This window comes from Pseudophryne corroboree, chromosome 2, assembly GCF_028390025.1.
Source record: "Pseudophryne corroboree isolate aPseCor3 chromosome 2, aPseCor3.hap2, whole genome shotgun sequence".
NCBI lineage: Eukaryota > Metazoa > Chordata > Amphibia > Anura > Myobatrachidae > Pseudophryne > Pseudophryne corroboree.
This window is the reverse complement of record NC_086445.1, coordinates 710868205-710884111: the sequence shown is the minus strand read 5'-3', so window position 1 is coordinate 710884111 and position 15907 is coordinate 710868205. Positions and strand designations below refer to the sequence as shown.

General features: G+C 42.8%; 1 pseudogene; it reads left to right on the top strand.

The window, feature by feature from the left end:
- The first annotated feature begins 1092 nt into the window (after window positions 1-1092).
- Window positions 1093-1210, top strand: LOC135051940 (5S ribosomal RNA; annotated as a pseudogene).
- The last annotated feature ends 14697 nt before the right edge of the window (window positions 1211-15907 follow it).

The following is a 15907-nucleotide window of genomic DNA, read 5'->3' as shown; positions in this document are numbered from 1 at the left end:
GGTGGTGTGGAACGACACTGATACCGAAGGAAGTTAGAGGGACACTTCTACTGTCCTGTTTTGTAACAAAATGGTGCTCTGTTGACAAATTGCATTGCAGAGCCACCAAAATTGTTTAAACAGAATGAGAGGGTGTTCCAGAAATCTGTTACGTTTTGGAAATGGTTGCTTGAAAAATAGGTATTGTTCTATGGTAAATTATGTATGTTGAAGAAGTACTACAATAGTATCTTCAGATGGGTCATGTGTGCAACCTATTTCAGATACAAGATATATCTAAAAAAATCCCTTATGTGAAATCAAAGATAATGGCTAATGCAATGATAATGTAACCAGGACCCTCGGGCTGCTTGGATATTCCAAATATAAGTAAAAAAATCTCCCTGGATTGTTAATCTGATTAACAGAAAAAAGTGCCTCTAGCAGATGCTGGTATGTACTAGTAATCCTGATGAAATATTCCTGAGGCAAAAAAACACATTGTCCGGGAAACTGGTTGGTGATGTTTCTTCAAAACAAAGCTAAGGACCTACTGTTACGTGGAGGGGTGAAGTACCCCCACTGGTTGCTGGATGCAGCTTCAGGGAGTCCGTGGAGAAGGGTGAGCCTGGCGAGGAGACGCCGGTGTCCACGGTCCACCGACCGGAAGTTCGGAACACCGGACCGGAAGTGACGTACGTTTCGCTCTACGGAGCTTGTTCACTAGATGCCTGGCCACACCATCATTACCTCAGGACTTCCATCAACCTGGGAGACCCCATCTGATATTTCTGAGATATATATATACTTTTTTGACATCAGAACCCGTGACTGCCTTGGTGTTTATAGGACTTTCAGTTATCAATATCCAAGGGATTCAAGACTCACCTCTGAAAAGAGGTGGCACCATAAACAGTCCATCTTTGAAGCCAAGACCCGGCAGACTTTACGCCATTCCTCAAGTGTGGGAGAATATCAGAGAACATTTGACACTACTTGTTCCCTGATTCGGGAGCACTCTTAACATCATGGGCCTTTACAAGATAACTCTGGGAAATCCTCCCAGAACCTAAGATACAGAGTTCCTGGTGTCATCAGGTGTGGGATATATCTACCTGCGGTCAGACCATACTGAGTATGCCCAACCTCGTCTGATCTTGGAAGCCAAGCACTGTGGGCCAGGTCAGTACCTGGTTGGGAGACCACCAGGGAATACCGGGTACTGCAGGTATTTTTATCCAAACCCAGGACACAGGACCAAGAATCACTTTTCTCCTTTTTTTCTCCTTCTTTTCCCCTTCTATTTGAAAATCTCAGATACACACAGGAATTGGAGTTGAGCCAGGCTTAATTTATTGTTTGGTTACCTGTTTTGATGTTTTCTTCCGGTGATATTTTTCACAGTATGTTAAATTGATACAAATCCAGGGAGAAAGCTCCACAACAATACATAAGATTTACACAATAATAATTGTTTGGAGACACCCATATATTTTCGCTCACAGAACCATATAGCCTAACTGGTATCATCATTATATTCAGTTATTTAGACTATATCATAGCCATTCCACTATTTGTAATCAATAGTACCTTTCCTTGTCTGTTTTTTCCCCCCCTTCCTTTTTGCCTTATAGTCAACATTTTATGAAGGTTGAAAATAAAAGTTATATTTTAAATAGAACTCATCATTTCATTTATCATCAAAAGTGTGCCCCAGAAAAGACATATAGTCTTTCTTTTTCTCTTTTGGCTCCTGTACTATACGGGAACCATCTCCCCCCCTTTTTTATGCTTCTCCATCACTCATAATACCTGCTCTAGGATCGATTATGTTTTAGTTGCGAAACCTTTCTTCCCTAGAACCTCTTCCGTAGTTATTGAGCCTCCTATATTGTCAGATCACGGCTTGGTTTGGATTACTTTGAATTCTAAGAAGTCTGTTGATACTAAGCCTTTGTGGAAATTCCCCTCACATCTTATTAAAGCTAAAAGCTTTAAATTAAAATTAGAAAATATGTGAACGAATTATCAATCGCATAATTCCTTCCACTTTTTGGATGGCGGCTAAAGCTGTATTACGTGGAGAATTGATAGAATATTCTTCACGGATTAACAGGCAGCGAAATGCCTCCTATTTGGATTTACAAGCCAAGCTTTCCAGCGCTTTTCAAATATGTAAACAGGCCTCTTCCTTAGAGAATAAAATTCGCTATAATACTGCTAAGACCCACTTTTCAGAGCTTTTACAGACAAGTGGCGATAAATATTATTTTAATGTAAACTCCAAATATTATAAGTTTGGTAATAAAAATGGTAGACTCCTTACTAATTTATTACATGGTTCTAGGAAGCAGAAAGTGGTTAGGCCTTTATTGAGGTCAGACGGTACTTTTACGGATTCTGACTCTCAGGTTGTTGATTTAATTAAATCATTTTATGAGGCTCTTTATTCTGTCCCTACACGATCTATAAATGCCTCCTCTGCCCCTTGTATCTCAGAAACCACACCTTCTACTTCTGCCTCCATTTCTTCTTTTGCCTCCTCTCTTTTTGGGATTTACTTCAGCTTCCTCAACTCCCAGTCTACCTTCTTTCTACTTTGACAGCTCCTATAACCCCATTAGAGGTGATAGGGGTTATCAAAAAGTTGAAATTGTCTAAATCACCGAGTCCTGATGGATTTTCGAACAAATTTTTTCATGTATTATCTACAAATATTGCTGACCCATTAGCCGCTTGTTTCAATTCAATTATAGACTGTGGGACTCTCCCTACTCACTTCTCAGATGCCATTATCAAAGTCTTGCCTAAAGAAGGACGTAATCTTACTCTCCCGGGGTCTTATAGACCAATTTCACTCTTAAATACTGACTATAAAATTTTTACAAAAATTTTAGTGGAGAGATTGAAACCTATCCTTCCAGTTTTGATCAATAAAGATCAAACCGGCTTTAAAACAGGAAGGCACAGAAAAAGTGTTTGATTTAGTTTTATGGCCCCATTTATTTCGAACTATGGAGAAATTCGGCTTTCCTAACAATTTTATAAATATTTTATTTACTTTATATTCCTCCCCACAGTCACAAATAGCATGTAATAGGCTTTTATCATCAGCTTTTAGGCTAGAGAGGGGGACTCGTCAAGGGTGTCCCTTATCCCCTCTCCTTTTCGCCATTGCCATAGAGCCCCTCGCTGTAGCTGTACGTGCTTCTCCTTTGATTCATGGGATCAAAATAGGAGTGGAGGAGCAGAAAATTGGATTGTTTGCTGATGATACCCTTTTATTTCTTTCTAAACCTCAACACTCTTTACCTGCTTTGTTTCATTTACTTGATTCTTTTGGTGTGGTTTCCGGATATAAAATCAATAAATCCAAGATGGAAATTTTGCTGTTGGGAAATTCCATTCCAGACTTCTTAAAATCTATACATATGCCGTTTTCGATTGCTCCATCTCGGTTTAAATATTTGGGGGTTAACATATGTTCGGATCTATCCCAATTATATTCGGCAAATTTTTCTACTATAATTACTAAAATTGCCACAAAACTTGAGTCATGGAGAGATCTACCTCTTTCTCTATTAGGACGATTATTTATAATCCGGTCTATTATTTTTCCAAAAATATTTTATTGTATGCAACAATTACCAATTGCTATACTTAAATTGGACACCAAAAGACTTGACACTTTATTTTCTAAATTTATTTGGCAAAATAAACGTCCAAGAATTTCAAGGGCTAAATTACTTACGCCCAAAAGTAAAGGTGGACTGGGATATCCTGATCTATAAGCATATTCTCCGGCAGTTTTTTTCCATTATATAAGTGCTTGGATACTTAATATAGACCAATATATAGATCTATCTTTAGATTTAGCAGTTTTTTTCCCTTATTCCCCAAGTGCTCTCTTACAAACTAAATTGCTTTCTATCCCATTACATATTCGGAATCATATTTTATTTGCAGATACATATAAAGCTTGGATTGGGTTAAATAAACGCTGTAATTCTAATCCCTATGTTACCCCCTTTATTCCCCTAAAGGGAAATCCATAATTTCCTCCATGACTCTCGAACTAATTGTTTAATATTTGGAGAACTAAGGGGTTAGATTTATCGTGTAAGATTTTTGATCCCGGTGGCTCCTTGTTTACTTTTCAGGATCTATGCTTTCAATTTTCTCTACCAAGTTCACACAGGTTTATGTATTTTCAAATGCGGCATTTTCTAATTTCTATCAATGCACCTAAACCCCTTACTGGGACTCGAAAGTTTACTGTGGCTCAGATTAAATCTATTGATACATTATTATATTTTCTTCTTGAAAAGAGCTACAAGGTGAAATATTTATACAATGTTATAATCAGTTCAGTGGAACATGTACAATGGAAGTTGTTGTTACAGAAATGGAATAATGATATTCCTTTATTAACAGATATTTATGATTTAACCGGGTTATACTCTTATTCGCTTAAAGTATTAGCGTCAGCTTATTTACAAGAAGTTCATATTCGAACATTACATAGAGCATATATTACTCCATATCAACGAAGGTATATGGTTAAGGATGAGTTAAGGCATTGTATTAAATGTAGAACAGTAGTTGCAGATTTTTACCATTGTATTTGGGATTGCTTTAAACTGTGTCAATTTTGGTGTAAGGTACTGAATTTCCTTAACAAAATGTTTGGTCTCACTTTACAACCTGATACTATGGCCTGCTTAGGGTTCAGTTTTAAAAACTAGGCTTTAGCTGGTAAAATAAATTATAATATTTCCCGTTGTTGATTACAATTATTACGATATGTAAAAAGTGTATATTATGTCACTGGACCAAGAAGTCGGTGCTTAGTCTTATGGAAGTCCAACAAAAATTACTTCAGATACTGTACTTTGAGAGAAAATATGTGTGTCCTGATTTATACTTAGGGGCTCAAAAGTTTTATTGTAAATGGGCTCCGTTTATTAGTACTTTGGACAGAGAAACTCGACTACATATATATAGCTCTTTTGAAAATTTTAATTTTGATGTGAATACTTTATCTTTTATTCATTGAGCTTTGAATTAGGTAAATTCTGAGAGTCATTCATTCTATTCAATTTATTTAGGTTCTCTTTTGATGCATATGACGAATATTACCTATTTGTTACTTTCTTATTCCCTCTTTCCCTTACCTCCCTCCCTTGTCTTTGTCATTTTGTCTTTTTAATTTTTATTCTTATATAGGTATCCCTGTATCACTGTAACTGGCTTTCTATCTGTGAGACTATGTTGACGTATATTGACGACTGTGTCTGTGATATTTGGGATTACTGTATTACTGTATATTGGTTTCCCTTTTTTTCTGTATGTGGATAATCTCTAATAAATACATTTGGAAAAAAAAATGTTTTTAACATGAAGTCTGTATACTGTATTTATTTTTTGACACAAAGCAATGCCAGTGGGTAATCAACTACAATGACATATTAAAAATAAAATTATGTTTTCTAAATATATGGCCCTTAAGGCTACAGCCACACATAGCGGCCAAGCGGGTCCTGCTTTGCCGGGAGGGGGGTTTTGTGTGCACATGAATCCTATGCTGCGGTATCCCACAGAACAGGATCCAGCCAGTGACACACAGGATTTCAATGGAACACAGTGAGGCACAGATTGAAATGTATGTGTTCACATTGAAATCCCGCCATCCTGTCATCCGACCCGACCGCAGCATGCTGCGGTTGGATCCGGCAGTGGCGGGACTGTCAAACATGTGTAGTGGCACCCATGTGCAGTCTCCTTGCGGCCAAGCGGGTCCCACTGAACGGGACCCGCTTGGCCGCTATGTGTGGCCGTAGCCTAAGTGTTCTTCCACTGTTCACAAACATACAGTACTTGAAGGTTAATTTGTATATGCGTATATCCAGCAGCAGCTCCTACCTTTTTTAGGTAGAGGGCTGCCGCTAGCCATGCCGGAGAGGAGAGTTTTGTGTCCTGGGTACAGGCGCCTGCACAATAGAGCTGACAGGCACCGGAACAAGCGCATGTGCACAAGCAAACTCCCGGCTTCTATGGACTGCATCGACTGCAACCCATAGAAGCCAGATTGGGCTGATGACGGGAAGCTAGCTCTCTGCTAATCGCAGCCCGGTCTGGCAGTCCTGGAATGATGAAACACCTCCCAATGGGACTGCCTTGTGTGTCTGTGACTGACAGGTAGGACTTCCAATAGGAGGTCACTGCCAGTCACAATGCGACACTGAGGTTGGGGGGGGGGGGGGATTTTATCTGCAGGGAGGGCTGCAGCCCTGCAGCTCATAGGTAAAATCCGCCACTGCATGTATCTGTGTCATGTGTATGCATGTTTATTTGTTTGTGTGTATTTACAGTACGTGTGTTTCTGCCTGTGTGTAGTATAAAATTCAGAATGGTAGTTCCACAGGTGCAGAAAGAAACATGAATAATTAAAAACCTTCATTGAAAAGAGCTGTGTAATATGATGGCACTTTGCAATTAATAATAATAAGCTTGGCAAACACTACACAGTTATGAATATGATGTTCCCCCAAGGAAGAAGAGAGTATTAATATATTAAGGCAAATGACTACAAATAGCCCTAAAATGTATTTGAAAATGTAATTTTCAAAATAATGAAAAACAGTCAGAGCCTTACAGCACTGAGACTACGTATTAATATTACCTATCTCCAGTGAATGCCCATTTTCAACTTCTTACATGTTCTGTTACCCATTATTTGTTCCTTTGAAATATAGGTATTGAAGATTTTCATTTTTCAGTTATATGCTTTATGTGATATTCATAATTCACTGTTATTTTTTCAGATCTTGCCAATCAATGATAGGGCAGATACATGTACTGTACCTTATTTTTACCAACAAAGAAAAACCCTGCAATAAAATGATGTTTATGAGTATCTTCTGAGTAATCTTCTGTATAATCATATGTTCAGACAGAGAATAAGAAGTTTCAGCAAAAAATCCAAAATGCATTCATTTAATAAGAATTACAGATGGTGTGCACAGATAAGCTGAGGAAATGTGAGCAGGTCAGACAATTTGAAAAATGATATGAACTCACTTTGAAATTCAGTGGGAATGGGCTATGCCAAAGTGTAGCCTGTACCTGCAGCATAAGGGGATATATAGGTTTCCCCAACCCTTTGGGTACAATTTGAAACCTTAAAACGGGATAGTATCGTAATCCTGCAGACAAGATCCCGACAGTCAAGATGCCAACAGCATCATCCTGACATTCAGATTCCCAACAGATCCTGGTGAGCATTTTAACCATACCCCTACACAAACCCCTAACCCTAACTCATCCCTACTGCAGCCTAACCCTAACCCATCCCTCCTGTAACCTAACCCTAACTATCTCTCCTACAACCTATCCCTTCCCCCCCCCCCCTGCACCTCTTCAGCTTAACCCTAACATTCCTTCTAGAGCCTAACCCTAACCCTACTGTCAGGATTCAGATTGTCGGATTGTTTCATAGGCCAGACTCAAACCATTTTCACAACTGGAAAAGGCATACACTTCAACAATGTAATTTTGTCCTGCCTATTTAACCAAGTACAGCCTTTTTTGCATTTTGTACTGCCAGCCAAGAACCAGGAGGTGCCAGAAGATGACAGAGGCAAAAGCAGCTGCTGGAACGTTCTGTGAAGATAGACACAGGCAGACACCGGGACATAGAGAGCGAAGGTTACAGGTAAGACAGGTAAGAGAGATGAATGCCAACAGAGAGTCCTAGGTTGGCCTCAAAGCTGTTGACGCCCATTCCCCCAGGCTGTAACTGCATCCCGGCGGATCTAGGCATCAGGAATAAGCTTGTGCTAAAGCGGTATCCTAATTGCCTATCTCCTGGCAGGACAGTGAGTCTGGAGTTCTAATACCTGACCCTTCCTAATAGCCCTCCCGCACATCAACTAGGGACTAGGGACTGTTAAGAGACTTAAAAGCATCTTTTTTGCAAGGAGCATTTTTGCACCAACTAAGAAGCCCTCCAACCACCATTTTTTCTTGCACCATTGTTAATAACTACGAGACATTTGTTTAAACACTTAGAGTGGTGGGATGCCACCCTCTAGTGGACATTATCCCTGAGTACAATTTTGAAGGCTACAGTGAACAAATACAACGTGCTTTCTAACAGTCTGAGACTGACAGTTCAATCCTCATATTCACATATATGTAATTTTTTCCTTTTTTTACTATTATATCCTATTTCTTTTCTTTTTGCTGTAAAATATTTTCAATACTAGTGTGTAACTTGTGAAACTTGGTAAAAACTGTTGTATTGACATACAGCGTATACACGCATATTTCATTAATGTACACACATGAAAGAAGTGATATAAGGTCAGAGATGTAAATGGGAGAACATTGGTTCATACGTTGTATGTGAGTGTGAGAAGCTTGAATTTGGTTCTGAAGGGCAAGGGGAGCCAGTGTATGGCTTGTAGGAGAGGGAGGCAGATGTGGTACTTTTGGAGAGGAAAATGAGCCAGGAAGCAACATTGAGGACAGATTGGAGTGTAGAGAGGTGAAAGTCATGGAGGTCAGATAGGAGGAGGTTAAAGTAGTCGAATCTGGGGATGACTTGATGAGAGTCTTAGTAGCATCAAGGGTTTGATAAGGTCTGATCCTGGAAATATTTTTGAGATGGAAAGGGCAGAACTGCAAAAGGTAGTGAATGTATCATTTGAAGCAGCGGAAGCAGTCAAAGATAGCTCCAAGATAGCACACTTGAGGACTAGAAAATATGGTTGTGCTGTCAATAGATAATAAATTTGTGGGAGGTGAGGTTGTGCAGGAAGGTGGGAAGATGATCAGATCAGTCTTAAGGACCATACACACTAGCCAATTTTGAGCTGGAAGTAGCTCACTTTTGGCGTTTTGAGCTACTTTGAGCTGAAACTCAGCCAGTGTGTATGGCCAGGCGATAAACGCTGATGTGCGCTCCTGCATCATCGCTGGCCGCCGCTGTCTGTCGAGCTGTTTAAACAGCCGAGTGAAGCACTTTCCACAATCTCCTACTGTGGAAAGTGCTTCACCACCTGTGAACATCGCTGGGCATAGGAAAAATCACTCAGTGTGTATGCACTGAGCTATTATCCTGCCAGTGATGTTCACATCATCACTGTGCATACACACTGGGCAAAAACGCCCAGTGTGTATGCACCTTTAGATATGCTAAGTTTAAGAAAGCGCTGGAACATCCGTGAAGAGATAGTAGAGAGAGAGTTGGAGATATGAGTGAGTGTGTGTGCAGAGGTGTATCTAGGGGTCCAAGCGCCCCTGGCAAAGTAAGGGACTGGCGCCCCCCCTGCAGAAAAAGCAGCGCAGTGCGTTGGCGGTTACCATGTTGGAGCCATTTGCCTTTTCACCTATATTGCATACTTTTTCTTGCAGGTTGTGTCTTAATTCAAGAAGTGTTCTAAGTACTTCAGCTTAGTATCTTTACTGACCCCTCTTTACCCCACACTACATAACTGACCCCTCTATACCCTACACTACATCACTGACCTTTCTATAACCATCACTACATTACTGACCCCTCTATACAGTACAATACATTACTGACCTCTATATACCTGCTAGTACATCCCTGATGCCTATATTCCCTACGCTACATCCCTGATGCCTATATTCCCTACGCTACATCCCTGACGCCTATAGTCCCTACGCTACATCCCTGACGCCTCTATACCCTACGCTACATCCCTGATGCCTCTATACCCTATGCTACATCCCTGACGCCTCTATACCCTACGCTACATCCCTGACGCCTCTATACAGTACAATGCATTACTGATCCCTCTAAACCATACATCCTCATTACATCAGAGAGATAGAGAAACATTGGAAAAAATAAGGGTAATGTGGACTACAGAAACTGATGCTCTAAACGAAGGTGAGAGAGAGTAAAGCACAAGGGAAAGTGGGCAATCGGAACACCATAGAGAGAGGAGAGATAGAAATGCCTGAAAAAGTAAAGGGGGTTGGGTATGGCATCCGGCGGTCGGGATTCCAGCGGTCACATGATCCCCAATCCTAATACTAACCCTCTGGGGGGGCGGCGGATAGGGCTAACCCTCAGGGGGTGGCCGCTAGGGCTTACCTCCCCTCCTAGTGCCTTCCCTAACACCCCCTCCCCCGGTCCTAACCCTCCCTCAAATACTCGCCTTCGGGATGTTGGCTGTCGGTGTGCCGGCACCAGTCTCCAAAGTGGTGTCAGGATTCCAGCGTCGGTCAAATGACCACCGGTATACCGTCTGCCGGGATGGTAAATGTATCCTGAGGACAGGTAGTGAGTGTGGAGGGATAGGTGGTTCAGCAAAATGTAACAGCTCAAACTGCGATCATTCACTGATAAATTGATTTATAGCTCTCCCTTTTTAACCATTCCAGTCATAAAAGTATGCTTTCTAAACTTTTAAATAAAGCTTGTTAGCATCCCCAGCTCACTGTATATGCTGGGAGATGTAGTTCTCCATATCAAAACACTTAATTACTGTATGAACTCTAATCCCCCAACTGAAACCTCTCACAAACACACACTCCTAAATCTAGTACACACACACACACACACACACACACACACACACACACACACACACACACACACATTTCCCCTGTACTGACAACTCTCATCACTTCCACACACTGACAACTCCCTCCTGCTCCTCTCCCCACTGACACTGACAGCTCCCTCACAGTCACACACATCCTCCCCCCCCCTCCCCCCCACACACTGATAGCACACATACACAAATCACCCCCCCCCCCCCCCTCCTCGACACTGACTGTAACGGACTGCTTGGACTCATCACGATGTCAGCAGGGGGCAGGCTCTGACTCGAAGTGCTGAAATTCAACAGCTCTCTCGAACTTGCATGGTATGGCTGTGCAGCTGTCTCCAGCCATCTCCTTGCCCACTGTGTAATTCGTGGCGGGCACCTCCTCTGATGTTCCCCACTCTGCCTCTACAACGGGCACATAATGTACAGCAGTGGTGACTCCTGAGTATGGGCCTGGAGAACTCCGCCTACTGGCGTTTTATACTGTAACAGGGTCGGGATAATTTCAGTATCCTTCCCTCGCCGTCTAATTGGTCAGTCCCACGCTGATTGCCATAGCGCCTTTCGAGACTGCAGAACTCTATCCCTTAGCCACGGTTGGCACAGCTGGATGGTGCCCCCCATCTGCGGGTGCCCCTGGAAAGTGCCATCCTGGCCAAGGGGTAGATACGCCACTGTGTGTGTGGGGGGGACGGGGACGACGACGACAATGAAAGGTAGGGTTCAGTCTCATCAGCAGGATTAAACTTCTGTTCACTGCTCTTACAAAGGAGTTTGTCTGTTTTTTATTTCCTTTGTTGGAGAGAGAAAAATCTAGAGATATCCTCTTTATTAGCATCAAGTGCTAAACAATTAAGATACTGTAAACAAAGTCAGGGGTGATAAACTAGCAACAGGCTGAATAAATATGTATTCTGCCAGATACTGAACTCCTAAATTTTTTGGAAATGTTTCAAATACTCAATAATAAACTATTTTCTATTTTATTTAAATAAGAATACATAAAATTCTAATTTATTTCCTTTATACAGCGTTTAATATAATGGGTGACATGTAATAGGATGAGATTTTTAGACTTTTGAGACTTTTAGTAGAAAAATGTCTGAAATCGCCTGTTTTGAGTAAATCGCAAATGTAATAGGATGCGAACTGCACTCTAAGTCGCATTTTTCCCAGAGAAAATCGCATATTTTCACCTGTCGATTTTATTTCACACTTCAAATCGCATCCAGATGTTTTCCCATTCAAAAGTATACAACTCGCAAATGTAATAGGGTGTGATTTTGGAAATCACACTTAAAAATTGACAAAAAATCACACACAAAACAGACCAGGTAGAGATAGGCGATTTGGAGTACTTTCACCATCCAAAACAGGCGATTTCATCCATTTTTGACTAAAAGTCTCAAAATACTAAAAATCTCATCCTATTACATGTCACCTAAACGGTTACATTTTGCACAGGTACTTTCATAAGAAACACCCTTACAAATACCCCTACATCATCCTGGGCACCTGTGATGGATTGAGCAATGCAGTTTTTGCAGGTGAGACATGATTTGGAGCCATACGGCTCTGACAACTATGCAGTGTGTCACTGACCTGGGTTGGGAGTGTTGAGAACTTGGGGGTTCTTCCGATGATAGGGAAGAGGAACCACAGCTGGGCCTGAGCAGGGATGGCCGGATGTAGGTTCTCCTCGTGCAGAACTTAGCCGTTGTAACCAACGTGTAATGCTAAAGAATTAGTTGTGGCCAAGGCTTGGGGGCGATGCTGAAGTACACAGAAGAATGAAGAACTTGTGAGCGATGTTGAAGAAATGAATGAAGATTTGAGAACGATGTTGAAGCACACAGAAGAATGAAGAACTTGTGAGCGATGCTGAAGAGATGAATGAAGATTTGAGAACGATGTTGAAGCATACAGAAGAATGAAGAACTTGTGAGCAATGATGAAGAAATGAATGAAGATTTGAGAACGATGTTGAAGCACACAGAAGAATGAAGAAGTTGTTAGCGATGTTGAAGAAATGAATGAGGATTAGAGATTCAGTGTAACTCTGGAAGTTTGGGAGGCGTTCCACTTAGGGATACCCTGTAATACTGGAAGCACAGGAGGTGTCCCTCTGAGAGATACACTGTAACGCTGGTAACGCAGAGAATGTCCCACTGAGTGATACACTGTAACGCTGGTAGCACAGGGAAGGTTCCACTGAGTGACACACTGTAACGCTGGTAGCACAGGGAATGTCCCACTGAGAGATACTCTGTAATGCTGGTAGCACAGGGAATGTCCCACTGAAAGATACTCTGCAATGCTGAAACACAGGAGACGTTCAGCTTGAGAACACGCTGAACGCTGCTAGCACTGGTGATCATTAGAAAAGACGATACTCAGGCGCCGGGGCTCTGTACGGCGTCTGCCTTTGAACTTCCCGCCCTCTCCCGATTGGCGGAAGGGGCCGATGACGTCACCCGCTCACCACGCTCTCGTGGATGCCGGGCGCAACGGCGGCACCCACACCCCGGGAACCTGCCGGAGGCAGCGACAGAAAGACGCGACGACCCGGAGCCCACCGGGGGTGATGACCGCCGGGAGACCCAGCGCACCCAGAGCGGTAAGCGCGGCAGCCGCAGCGCCGCAAATGTGACAGTACTCCCTCCTCTAGGAGTGGCCCCTGGACACTTTCTTGGTTTCGTTGGATGTTCAGAATGAAAGATCCAGACTAGTCAGGGAGCAGTGACTTCAGAAGCTTTGACCCAGCTCCTCTCCTCAGGACCATAAACTTTCCATTCTACCAGATACTGTAAATTCTTGTGAAGATAACGAGAGTCAAGAATAGTTTTGATTTCAAATTCTGTTCCAGCTTCAGTCTCTACAGAGGTTGGGCTAGGAGACTCCGAATGAAACCGATTTAAAATGAGGGGACGAAGGAGAGAAACATGGAAAGAATTTGGTACCCGAAAGTGGGAAGGCAATCCCAATTTGCAGACAACAGGGTTCAGGACTTGCAAAACGGGGTAAGGACTGATGAACCTCGGAGCAAACTTCATAGCGGGTCTCTTAAATAAAGATTGCGGGTAGAGAGCCATACCCTGTCACCAACTTTGTATTGAGGAGCTTCTAGCCATTTTCTATCCGCGAAGAATTTGTAGCCGCCAGAGATTTTCTTGAGATTAGCATGAACCCTACTCCAGATTTGACTGAAGTGCCGGAGAGTGGAAGCTGTAGCAGGAACATCCTCCGAAGGAAAAATTGGTAATTCTGGGACTCGTGGATAGAATCCGTAATTATTGAAGAATGGACATTCACCAGTGGAAGAGTGGTACAGATGATTATGGGCAAACTCTGCCCATGGTAACAGTTCCACCCAATCGTCCTGTGAAGGAGAGAGATAAACGCGGAGAAAAGTCTCTAAATCTTGATTGACACGTTCAGTTTGCCCATTGGTTTGTGGATGGTAAGCAGATGAGAACTTGAGTTTTATTTGTAAGGCTGAGCAGAGGGCCCTCCAAAATCTTGCAGTGAACTGTACCCCTCGATCAGAGACTATCTCCCGAGGTAACCCGTGCAGGCGGAAGTGTTCACGAATAAATAGTAAAGCCAACTTGGGAGCCGTTGGTAAACCGGTCAACGGAACAAAATGTGCCATTTTTGAAAAGCAGTCAATAATCACCCAGATGGTATTGTAACCATTGGAGAGGGGTAATTAGGTAATAAAGTCCATAGAAATATGGGTCCAGGGTTTCTTAGGAATGGACCGTGGACGAAGCAACCCCGCAGGAGGCAGACAAAGAGTTTTGTGCTGAGCACATTGAGGACACAAATTGACATAATCTTGTATATCCTTCTTCATGGTGTCCCACCAATATGACCTTCGTAGAAATTCACACATTTTTTGAACTCCAGAATGACCGGAAAACTTGGAGATATGAGCCCACTGCAGTAACTTTGGTCGAAATTCAACTGGTACAGACATTCTCCCAGGAGGAGGACCCAGAGAGGTGGGAGCTGCTGAAATAGAGACTGGACTGAGAATTAAACTCTTTTCAAAGGAATTCTCCTCATCCGAGGCCGTTAAAGAACGAGACAAAGCATCAGCCTTAGCATTAAGAGTCCCGGCCTGGTACTTAATAACGAACGAGAACCGAGTGTTATGCACACCAGTGCCAGCAGGAAAGTACTGGTGTCAGAACTGTTATGCACTCCAGTGTCTGCAGGAATGTACTGGTGTTTGAACTGTTATGCAAAACAGATGGACTCACAGACAAACTGGGGGATATGACATAACGTACACAGAAGGTGATAGGGTAACAAAATACACACAAAGTGAACAGAGAAGCCCAGAGGCTAAGGAACTGGGTATCTCCCTTGTATTAGAACTGCTAAGATGGAAAAAGCAAGATGTTGTGTTTTAATACGTAGAGTACCCGAAATGCTGTTGCTAAGGGCAACAGCAAAACCCTAAAGGGTTACCAACGGGTGTGGCAGTAAACTCCTTGGTCAGAGATGGAATGATAGACACAAGGAGAATCTCCACAATCCAAATTCTCACTTGCAGTGCACAGGTTTTAGCTTACTGCCACTAAACTGACCCCTGACACCTAGCACAGTGAGACAGGATTAGACAGGCAAGTCTTAGAATACAGCCGCAAACTTGCTAAGTTCACAGAGTAGTAACAGAACCCCAGCAAGCTAAACGACTGACTCCAGTCTTACTGCTAGGTCTGGATTGGCAGAGTGTAATACCAAATTCCCAGGCCTATTTGCAGTAAGCAACAAACAAATACAAAGCTACACAGTACTGGCTAACGTTCATGAACTGACTAACCAACAAAGATTCAGCAGCATCTGCTTACCCTGAAAAGAGGCCTTATAAAGCAGGTGCTGTCCACGCCCCACTCAGACCTCACAGACTGTGAGCACAAAAACCAGCAACGGATCCCCTGCCGTGCACAGAGCCTATAACCACTGCACAGCAAAAGACCCGAACCGGAGTATCAGCTGCGCTCAGGTTACTCCACTAGCACTTGTCTCCCGGTTGCCATGACGACGTGGCAGCACAGGGCAGGAGACCCTAACAGTACCCCCCCTCTGACGAGGGGTCAAAGAACCCCTACCACCGGGTTTATCGGGGAACTGCGAGAAGAAAGAGCGTATCAGTCTGGGGGCATGAAGATCACAACTGCGCACCCACGACCGCTCCTCCGGGCCATACCCCTTCCAGTGCACCAAAAATGACAGCCGACCCCGAACCACCTTGGAGTCAAGAATCCTTTCAACAACAAACTCCCTCTGGCCACGTATCAGAAGAGGGGAAGGTCTTCCACTGGTAGAAGGAT